The sequence below is a fragment of the Chlorocebus sabaeus genome, unplaced genomic scaffold, assembly GCF_047675955.1.
Source record: "Chlorocebus sabaeus isolate Y175 unplaced genomic scaffold, mChlSab1.0.hap1 unalloc_scaffold_644, whole genome shotgun sequence".
In the NCBI taxonomy this organism is placed as follows: Eukaryota; Metazoa; Chordata; class Mammalia; order Primates; family Cercopithecidae; genus Chlorocebus; species Chlorocebus sabaeus.
Genome location: NW_027327975.1, coordinates 1 through 11009, shown reverse-complemented (window position 1 = coordinate 11009; position 11009 = coordinate 1). Strand labels below are relative to the sequence as shown.

The following is an 11009-nucleotide window of genomic DNA, read 5'->3' as shown; positions in this document are numbered from 1 at the left end:
CCCCCCTCCTTCCCCCCTCTTTCCCCCCTCTTTCCCCCCTCCTTCCCCCCTCCTTCCCCCTCTTTCCCCTCCCTCCTTCCCCCTCTTTCCCCTCCCTCCTTCCCCCTCTTTCCCCTCCCTCCTTCCCCCCTCTTTCCCCTCCCTCCTTCCCCCCTCTTTCCCCTCCCTCCTTTCCCCTCCCTCCTTCACCCCTCCTTCCTTCACCCCTCCTTTCCCCTCCCTCCTTCACCCCTCCTTCCTTCACCCCTCCTTTCCCCTCCCTCCTTCACCCCTCCTTTCCCCTCCCTCCTTCACCCCTCCTTTCCCCTCCCTCCTTCACCCCTCCTTTCCCCTCCCTCCTTCACCCCTCCTTTCCCCTCCCTCCTTCACCCCTCCTTTCCCCTCCCTCCTTCACCCCTCCTTTCCCCTCCCTCCTGCACCCCTCCTTTCCCCTCCCTCCTGCACCCCTCCTTTCCTCTCCCTCCTGCACCCCTCCTTCCCCCTCCTTGATCTCCAGGGTAAGCAGATCGATAACGGGTTATAAACACGGAAAGGTTTTGGAAAAGCCGTCGTCCACTTTTCAACTCCATCTCTCCTGCCCGGAAGATGTAGGGAGAACCTGCCTTCAGCCCATCCTCATCCCGTAACAGGACAGAAAACCAAGAGGCAGAGACCCAAGTCCTGTCAGTGCCCTCAGGAAACCCCCCGTTTCCTCCTCATGGTGGAAGTGGAAACCATCCCGCTGGACTAGATCTTCCCGGAAAGCCCCTCCACCCTGAAAGCAAGGAATCTGGTTTGAACGCCCACACCTTGTTGGGACCATCACTTTCTGCAGCTGAACCCTGTGTACGTGGCCCATTAGTCTTGCTAGTCCGGTGTTACTGGGTCCTGGGAGTTTCTGTGGGCTGATGGCAGGTGTTTACCATTGTGTTTAGAGAGAAGAATAGAACTTTATTGTGTCGAAATCAAACGATAACCATTGCCATGTGATTCCTTGGGTTGGTTGGGACCGGGGATGCTCACAGCTTTTTCTGAGGGTTAAGTTATTTTTTGAGACACTCTCGCTTTGTCGCCCAGGCTAGAGTGCAGTGGTGCGATCTTGGCTCACTGCAACCTCCGCCTCCTGGGTTCAAGCAATTCTCCCTGCCTTAGCCTCCTGAGTAGCTGGGATTATAGGTGTGTGCCACCACGCTCGGCTCATTACAAAAATGTTTAAAACAGGCAGGGTTTTGCCATATTGGCCAGGCTGGTCTCGAACTTCTTACCTCAAGTGATTGGCCCACCTTGGCCTCCGAAAAGGCCGGGATTACAGGCTTGAGCCACTGCGCCCGGCCTGATCCTGATATCTTTGAAAGCTGCCTTCATGTACCAAAAGCCAGTCTATGTTTGAAAATCAGACTTGAAGAGCCTAGCAGAAGACGGATATACTTCAGCTAGGTAAATAACTATGCATATGTTAAACATATGGGCCAAAATCTACCCCAAATGTTAACTCTTCTGCTTTACGTTTTATATCCATTTATGGTTATTCTTTCAGTATTAAGATTTTTAAAGATTCTTTTGATAATTATGGACAAATTACTAAAAAACCTCAGCTGCATTTGTAACACTTTAAAGTACTAATTGGATGATATTATTTTTCTCAGAGGCATTTTGGATAGCTACATAATTAAGGTTTATCTCTTTGCCAGAAATCTTTTTTTTTTCTAGATCAGAAACCTGAAAAGAAACAGTCCTTTGCATTAAGTGCTATTTCACTGTGTGACAATCTATTGTTGAATGTGAGAACAAGATCATCATGTATTTTTGGGATAATTCTTACTTCATAGTGATAATGCTAAGTGTTAAAATTATGGAACAATTTGTTTCTTTGAAAATTACTGTTTGCCTGCTCATCAGGTGGGAGCTGATGAGAACGTGAATGTAGAAATTAAATTGTATTTAGCTTGCAAAAAAGAAGTTTAAAAAAAAGCTTTTTTGTTTTGTGCTACTACTGAAATTGCTTAGCAGTGGAAATGAGGTAATTGCAGGCACCTAGAATTTTATATCCTTCACTTCCACGCTGGGAAGAAATTCTCCAACAAGCACAGCAATGTGACATTCTGATATAGAGACTCCTAGGCATCAAGCCCCATGGAAGGGGTGGTGATTACATGAGCGTTGGCGTTGATGCGGGGCACCCTCCAAGTTGGACGCAGGGAGCGAGCAAGGGCAGAAAGAACAGGCCCCTCAGGTGCCATGAGAAAACAAAGTGTTGGCAGCAGTGGTCGTGAGGGTTGGTGCCAGGGACCAGGAAGACGTGGCGGAGGGAGCATGTGCCTCAAGGCAGCCGTGGAACCCGCGGTCCCTGCAGTGAGGTCTGGTTTGCAGAGGACGTGGACGGCCACGCGGCAAGGCCTACAGACAGCTTGGACTTGGTTGTCTCAGAACTCTGGTGGGTGTTGCAAACGGCCCCACAGGGTTGCAGTGCACATTCTACGGACAGAAAGACGACGCTTGGAACTGTTCCCGGCACGAAACCAGCGCCCTGCGAACACTGGCCACTGCTGTCGTGACTGAGTGCTGTCCTCACTCAGGACAGTTCTGAACCTTGCTCTGCTCAGTTCACTTAATTGTGAACCTTGCTCTGCTCAGTTCACTTAATTGGGCCAGGAATGGGGTTGCCCTGCCTTCAACAAGTTTGACGCATTGCACGAGGACTCAGTCGATAATGTATTCTGTAAACGCGCTCTCCCGCCAAGAGTGAGCGAAGCCAGGGAGTGGGTGGTTCTTCAGTATTAGCCAGTTGTTTGTGTCGGGGCCAGTTGTGCGGCTCCCAGAGCGAGTGTGACCAGGAAGCCTCTCCCCCCGGAGGTGGCCAGCGTTCCTGTTACACGCGCCGTAAGCAGAAGGTGGGCACTGCTGGGGAACTTGCTCATGTTCCTGTTTTCTGATTGGAAATTCAAGGTTTCTGAGCATCCTACGTCAAATTTGTACATTGCTGAGACTGTACACATTTCAATACTTGTTTTTTTCTGCTTTTCGGATCTATACAGTCTGGCATTTGGCCGTGGCTTCCAGGACAGACTGGATGCAGAGCGAAGTCCTCTCCTCACTGTCAATGTTTGCCGATGTCTTTTTGTATAAAGTTTGTATTTCTTGAGACTTTCAATTAGGTTTTTGCTTAACTAGACTTTTAAAATTGCCATGCACATAATTCTACCAGTTACAATCATGAGCTGACATGGGTTTTTGGTTTTACTTTGATGAATGTTTCACATTTGCATGCTGGATGTGGGGGCGGAGGTCATTTATCTGCTTTTCATTTCCTTCTTGGTTATACTTAGTGACTTTCAGGTAAGGTGTGGAAGGCGTGGTACAGAGTGAATTGCAGGCCGCACTGTGGTTGGTGGAGGACAGGCGTGGGCTGCAGCGGCGTACACAGTGGATGAGAGAAAAGAGGAGACTTCCATCCTCGAGGGAAACACACAACAATTTAAAACACTGATCATCTAGCTTACATGAGGTCCAACAAATTCAGTTTGCAAAGTTTAACTTCCAAGTTAATGTAGTAATTTTTCCCCTAAGTCATTAATTTAGTATCTTATGTTTAAATACATTTTTTTGTCTAAAGCAAGTCATAAATTCTAAAATGAATGACTAAACATGGAATAATTTTGGCATACAGCGCCTGAAGAGAAAACTGCCAGTATGCTAAAATATTGCATACAGATGCTTAAAAAATCGAATGCAGCATTCTTACAATGCATGTGCTTTCAGCATGTAACTTGGTGAGTAGTTTTAAGCTCTATTTGTAGGAATGTGTATCTTGAATATTTCAGGGCACCACTGCAGATGTGTGCGTGAGATGTACAAATACTGAATGTCCTTCTTCCTTCCCTTAAATAAAAATTAGCTCCTTTTTTTAAAATTTAAATTTAAATTTTTTTTCAAGTAAACTCTTGCTCTTGTTGCCCAGGCTGGAGTGCAGTGGCACAATCTTGGCCCACTGCAACTTCTACTTCCCCGGTTGAAGTGATTCCCCTGTCTCAGCCTCCTGAGTAGCTAGGATTACAGGCACCCACCACCATGCCCGGCTAATTTTTATACTTTTATTAGAGATGGGGTTTTGCCATATTGGCCAAGCTGGTCTCAAACTCCTGACCTCAGGTGATCTGCCCACCCCAACCTCCCGAAGTGCTGGGATTACAGGCGTGCGCCATCGTGCCCAGCCAATTCCCTTCTGTACTGATTTATACAGTTGTTTTTACTTTTCGTTTTTTTGAGACAGGGTCTCACTCTGTCGCCCAAGCTGGAGTGCAGTGACGCAAATCTTGGCTGACTGCAGCCTTCCCCTCCTGAGCTCAGGTATCCTCCCACCTCAGCTTCCTGAGTAGCTGGGAATAGACACATGTCACCACGCCCAGCTAATTTTTTTTTTTCTTGTATTTTTTGTATTTTTAGTAGAGACAGCGTTTTGCCATGTTTTCCAGGCTGGTCTTGAGCTCCTGGACTGAAGCGATCTGCCCGCCTCAGCCTCCCAAACTGCTGGGATGACAGGTGTGAGCACCACATCTGGCCCAATTTTTTTTCCTTCCAGGATTAGAAGGAGACTTTCAGAAAACCCTTCAACCTTACAAACTTAATTTTCCGTAATAATATGCCTCTAGGATAAAAACAAGACAGAAACAAAGAAGTGTGTGTGGACTACAGTTAAAAATTTTTAAGGCAATGTAGCTTAGGAGAGTTGACATTTACAAAGAGCAGGAGGTCCATTCAGTGCCCTCTAGGCATTGGGAACGGCGGGCTGTGGGCAACCCTAACGTGTGCGGCGTCCTGAGACGTGATCGTGGCGCTCACGCTTTTACCGAGGGCCTCCCCCCGGAGTACCCGAGGCCCTTCTTCTGCAGTCGGCCAGCTAGGCAGCAGCTGCTGGAGAAGGAACACACAGTAAAAGACAGATGTACACGGTGTTATTGTGGCAGAGAGGTTAAAACCAGGCTCACTCTGTTCTTACTGTTTTAAAAAGCTACTAATGAAGTCCTTAAATATGTATTGCATTTCAGGATTTTAAAGCAGTGGTGGATGTGTCTGTGTTTCTCTCTAGCTCCCGTTCGGGTGCTCCCTGCGAAGAGAGCTCAGAGATGCCACGTTTTCTTGTTGAGATGACGGGGCCTGGAGAGGTGTGAACCCCGTGATGGGGGTTGACTGACCTGTGGGGAGGCTGGGTCAGCGTGGGGATCCACCCCCACTCCAGGTTCCTGTAGGAAATCCACAGTTCTAAGTCTTTCTGATATGGGTAAGATGAACCTGGAAGAGGTGTTATTTTTTAAGAAGTAAGTGCCATGCTCTTTTTTCCTCATACTTCTCCGTGTTTAAGCAGCATTGAAGGATAAGGCACTACTAGCATGTTGGCTTGGAAACAACCTTGTTGGTTATTTTACGTTGAATCTGATATTAAGGTTGTCTGGTAACAGAAGTTTTCCTTTAACAACATGGAACTCTGTTGAATCTGTTGCCCCATTGGCTGAGCCGTCTGAAGTCGGTGCGGTGGCAGCTGAAAACGCCGCTTCCCCTTGGAGGAAGCCTCTGGCTTGGCAGGAGGCACCGCCCTTGATTGAGGGAGTGAGGCGCCTTTGCAGGGCCCCCCACACCGCACCTGCGGTTCTCTCCTGCCCCTGTTGGCTGGCCAAGCAGCCTCGCGACAGTGTGCTCAGCGTGAACGTTCACGGGGCAGGTCAAGGCTTTTGTTCCAGAAACACTGACTTTGGAAATGGCCAGTCGTGTGTGTTGAGCATGGCGAGAAAGACTTACGTGTGTTTCAACTTCTTGAACAAAGCAAGTTGATGTTTCGAAGGCTAATGACTTTGCTATGATCAATATTCAGGAGAAAATAGGGTTTGATGAAATAGAAAGACAGGAGTGGCAAGTGACATGCTTGTGCCCCGTATGACTAAGCGATGACCTGGCCCTTCCACACCATGGCCTCTGAGCAGCCAGCATTGCAGATACTGGGTCAATTTAGATGGGACTCCTGGAACTGTCAGCCACCCGGGAGAAATACGAGTAGTTCTGTGTGCCCACGATCATGGTTCCCGCTACTGTGTCCAACAATGTGCCAGGTTCCGATTTCAGCATCGGGGCAGACACAGCCCTGAACGCTATCACCGACGTAAGTCCGTGTGTGCCTCAACAGACGGGCGCCGGCTGACGCCAACCCGAGGGCCCCGGCCCTTTTTATCTACCAGTGCGCTAGAAACAGCCTTTTACAAATACCATGAATGAGAGCTTCTCGTTATTCCTCCTCCGCTAGAAAATGTTTTTAGACTCTGAGCATTTTTTATCTCATTCTCAAAAAATTTTACCGCCTCTTCTTCTGTGTGGCCACCAGCGGGGACGTAGCATGGCCAATACCCCGGGAGTGCCCGTGAGTACCTGCAGTGCTGAGGAGGGCTGGGCCGCAGTCTCCTGTGATTGCACCAGCATTAAAATCTGCTTTTTTTTTTGTAAATGCTGAGCCTAAATTTTCTTTAAACCTCCAATACCCATTATGATGAACCCCTGCCTTGATGCTGAGGGTAGAAATTGAACTGAATATTTTATAATTGTAGTCATTGTCCTGAACGCACCATTGCATTTGTTATTTCTTCGGTCTTGGCTGTTGACCTCATTTTCCCCTGTGTAAACCGGGGATGTTAAATTACATCTAAGGCAATATTGGGGCTAGTTGAGTATTTTGCCAAGAGACAATAATAAAACATAGAAATATATTCTTCTGGTTTTTTTGTTTCGTTTTGTTTTGTTTTGTTTCTTTGTGAGACAAGGTCTTACTCTGTCACCCAGGCTTGAGTGCAGTGTTGTGATCTCGGCTCACTGCAGCTTCAACCTCCTGGACTCAGGTGATCCTCCCACCTCAGCCTCCTGAGTACCTGGGACCACAGGCACGTGCCACCATTCCCAGCTATTCACGTGGGAGTCTGAAGATCCGTACCTAATGCAGGAAGCATTTCATTTTTTTTTTAAATTTTAATGTCTAAAATTTTTCGCTAATTCTCAAGTTTTAATTTTTCTTGTCCAACTTAGTTCTCACGAATATTTTTCAGTTTTTCTTTGCCTTTTTTTTTTTTTTTTTTTGTAAACCCTTGGCATGAAACTTATTTCTAGCACTGGTAAATAAAAAAAAGCATTTAACATACAGCACCTGTAGTAAGTAACGTTTAGCACTCGTTTCTTGCTTTTCTGAGCGTCTTAAACTCTCTTCACTTTCTTTGCGAAGGAAATCTGCCCAGGTTTTCCCGTGTTCACTGGCTTTGGGGGCAACTTTCACCTTATTTTTGGCAGTCACTAATCTCTGACCTAGACGTTGCTTCTGTTCTCCTGGTGATGGGTGTCACGGCTTTGCTGCTGCGGGGCCGGCCCGGCTCTGGGCTGACCTTCACGCTGGGAACATGGACATGAGTGTCTTGTTTCAAAGAGGGGATTCCAGCATGGCTTTCGCTGCTCTTTCTCCAGCTTTAGCTGGATTTTTGGGTCTGTGAAAGTTGGGTGTGCAATGGGAGGGATTGAAGCTTCTTTTTTTTTTCTCCTAATTGTTACCTAATTGAATCTTACCCAGAGAGAATGGGTGAATTTGAGAGCAATCACTGCAGTTAGTTGAGCATCTGAAAGATGTGGGACAAAGCTGGTGTTGCGCTCCCTGTGACTTTTTTATTTTCAAGTTTCCACACAAAGTAGAGGTCCTTGTGGTATGTGATGTACACTTCCAGGCTTGAAAAAAATCTCTCTTTAATTCCAGGGTCCTCTGCTATAAATAACTTTCTATTTGTTGTTTTTCAGTTTGTAAATATGTAACAAATGTGTAGGGTCAAAATTTGAAAACCGAAATACGTGAGGCAAACACCCCACAAATGATCAGTTCCACCCGCTTTGACTTCCCTTGGAGGGACTGTGTGATTTATTACGTGATTGTTTTAAATTCAGTTTTTCATTCATTCGAGTTACTCAAAGCTAGGTTAAACAATTTCATTTTCTTTCTTTTTTTTTTGTTTTGTTTTTCTTTTTTTTTTTTTTTTTTTTTTTTGAGACAGGTCCTCACTCTGTTTCCGAGGCTGGAATGAAGTGATGCAATCACGATTCACTGCAGCCTCCACTTCCTAGGCTTAAGCGATCCTCCCACCTCAGCCTCCTGAGTAGTTGGGACTACATGTGCATGCCTGTAGAAATAGAATAATTTTGTAGAATTACAAAATTTTAATTCTGTAGAAATAAAATAATTTTTTTTATTTCTACAGAAACGTGGTCTCCCTGTGTTGCCCAGGCTGGTCTGAAACTTCTGGGCTCAAGCAGTCCCCTTGTCTTGGCCTCTCAAAGCATGGGGGTTACATGGATGAGCTACCGCGCTGGGCCTGAAGTTAACTGATTACAATAGAGAAAGAACTGGAGCGTGTAGTTAGTTGAGGCTTCCGTTGGCCAGGCACAGTCACCTTGGTAAGGGTATGTGTGTGTCCTCATTGCGCTTCTGATCCTGAGCTCCGAGGAATGAGGCTGTCTTGGGAGTGCTGTGCTTCTAGTCTCGTGATGGGTGAGTGACGCCGGCCGATCGAGGTCACCCTGGCAAATGCAGCAGCTGCTTAGGAGCCGGGACAGGGATGAAAAAGCTGCTGAGGGTCCCTCTGTGGACGCCTGAAGGGAGAGGGACGGAGATGTGAACATGGCAGCTGTGTTCTCCAGAGTCCTGTTTACTGACGGCCAAACAGGATGAAGCCTGAGAAGGTTTGGATTTGGGTCTGAACTGGGCTCGTCTGGCCATAGAACAGGAGCTGGTGACGAACTCAGGATATGAGGGTGTGAGGCGACTTGATGTGGATGGCTCCGGGTCGCTCCAGCCACTGTCCTGCAGCCGTCGGAGGCTGAGGATGTGTGGGAGTGAGCGTCTCTTCCCTGTCCGGCCACACCCTCTGTGCCCCATGACTCATGGCCTGGTCCTGGGCAGCATTTATGTTTGGGGTCTGTGGATGGCTCCAGTTGTTCAGTAAATTCGGTGATTCTCATTGGGATGATTGTGCCCCAGGGGATGTTTGCACCGTCCAGGGAGGTTTCTGGTTAGAACTGGGAGAACGGATGCTCCCAGCTTCTGGGGCTGGAGACAAGGGACACCGCGGAAAGTCCCTCCAAGCACAGGGTGGGCTCCATAGTAGGAGTCTGGCTCAGGACGTGGCCGTGTTGTGCTTCAGAAGCCTTGGGCGGATCTGATACGGTGAAGTCATCATCTTCTTTGGACACGTGTGTCCTCATCCTCACTCGTGATTTCCTTCTCGCCAGCATTGATGCTTAGCTGATGCCACAGCCCCTCAGAATCTATGCGGTGCTGGTGAGTGGGTCTTCCAGGCAGAACAGAGTGAATGAAATACCTCAGAGCAGGTGTTACACATTCTCAGGATGTGGCTGCAGGGAGTTTCGGTTGGACTCCTTTCATTCCCTAGCGCTGGCTGATGCATTACTCTGTCCTGTAAGCTTGATCAGGTCACATCAGAAACACAGTAGGTGGGTGCCACGCTGCCATCAGGTGTCGCGAAGGTGGCGGTGACCACAGCATTGAGAGTAATTCCTTGTCATAGTGCCCCCCCCCCCCCCACGTACCCAGGGGCCCGGCTGTGTTCGGTCTTGAGAGTTTTATGCTTTTCTGGGCAGGGTCTCCCCTGTCTTGAAGCTTCCCTCCCCTTTTTTGGAGACTGAAGGAAGGAGAAGAGGAGCGATAGGGAAGGAGGGGAGAGAGGATTTGCAGCAATGGGTCCATTCCCACAGATTTCAATGTGGAGTTAAGGAGCCGAGACCTCCCCCACCTGCCCTCTTGTGTGCCTCAGGCACCAGGTTACACACACCCTCTGGCTTCCAGTGAGGGCTTCTTGGAGAAGCAACCAGCTCCCCGCAGCCAGTCTTGGTCAGTCCTGAGCTAGGGCATTCCACAGTAAAGGAGTGACATCACCTGTCTGAAAAGCATAAGGAGCCCCCCACGTGATGGTGCTGACGGGGCCACATCCTGGGCACCAGGCCAGCGAGTATCTCCAGATGAGTGTTTCTGGCTGGCAAGCAGGCTGGCATTTGGATTGAAGTCCTGCACAAACTGCCATGGCCAGAGCCTGCAAGGCAGAGCCTGTACAGAGCAGCCCAAGAGCTGGGCATGTGCTGGGCCTGGGTGGACGTGGAGGCCATGCCATGGGGCGTGGGGGACCCTGCTCACAGCTCACCTCGTGGTCGCCCAGCACTGACCCATCCACCTTACCCTCCTACCCACCACGCTGTGAACTCACCTGCCACAGATCTCCACCCACTGTCGGAAGCCCTCGGCCCACACGGACTCCTGGCCTTGGGATGCTTTGGGTTGCACCAGGGCTGCAGAGCCTGGGTCGCTCACTGTCCAACTCTCCTGGGGCGATGTGGGCCCCGCCCCGCGTCCCAGCAGTAGCATTTCTGCAGCAGATGTGGGGATATTCACAGGAAGAGGGACACGTCCAAGTCCATAAACAGTTGGTTTTGCCGCCAAGTGGATGACAAAAATACCTTGCTGTGTGGGGCCGCTTGGAGGTGGGAACAGTGAGCCTGTAGACCTGTCCTGCTGTTACCTTGGTTAACACCTTGAGGTGGAGTCTGGGAAACCCCGGTGCACATGGGCTCCAGAACCGCTCCCCTTTCTGACACCAGAGCCCATTTCCCAGTGGAACCCCAGAGCAGCAACTCGGGCTCTTGCTCGCCTGTGTGGCTTTGTGTGCGGCTTCCTGCCGGTGAGCAGAGATGTGGCGTGGGGCTGAGTGTGGCCCGCCGGTAATCCAGCTGCCTGCCTCCTTCCCTGCCTGAGCGTGGAGGCTGCCTCTGCACGATGAAGGCTGTCACTTGGTGTGGTCCTTACAGCTGTGTGCCCATCCCACTGATCGTGGCCTGCCTGCAGGAAGCTACAGGAATGGCTTTGCCTTTAAACCTGCTGACCGCCCCGGCCTCCCTTACCCACGATGAGATGCCGAGAGCTGAGCTGTCCCGCTCGTGACTAACTCGCC

The 11009-nt window shown here is 49.2% G+C and overlaps 1 long non-coding RNA gene across 1 annotated transcript; it reads left to right on the top strand.

Annotated features, from left to right (window-relative positions):
• The first annotated feature begins 386 nt into the window (after window positions 1-386).
• LOC140711329 (uncharacterized) lies at window positions 387-7000 on the top strand. The gene is made up of 2 exons (XR_012092513.1): window positions 387-3106; window positions 3306-7000. It is a non-coding gene; the product is annotated as an uncharacterized lncRNA (long non-coding RNA).
• The last annotated feature ends 4009 nt before the right edge of the window (window positions 7001-11009 follow it).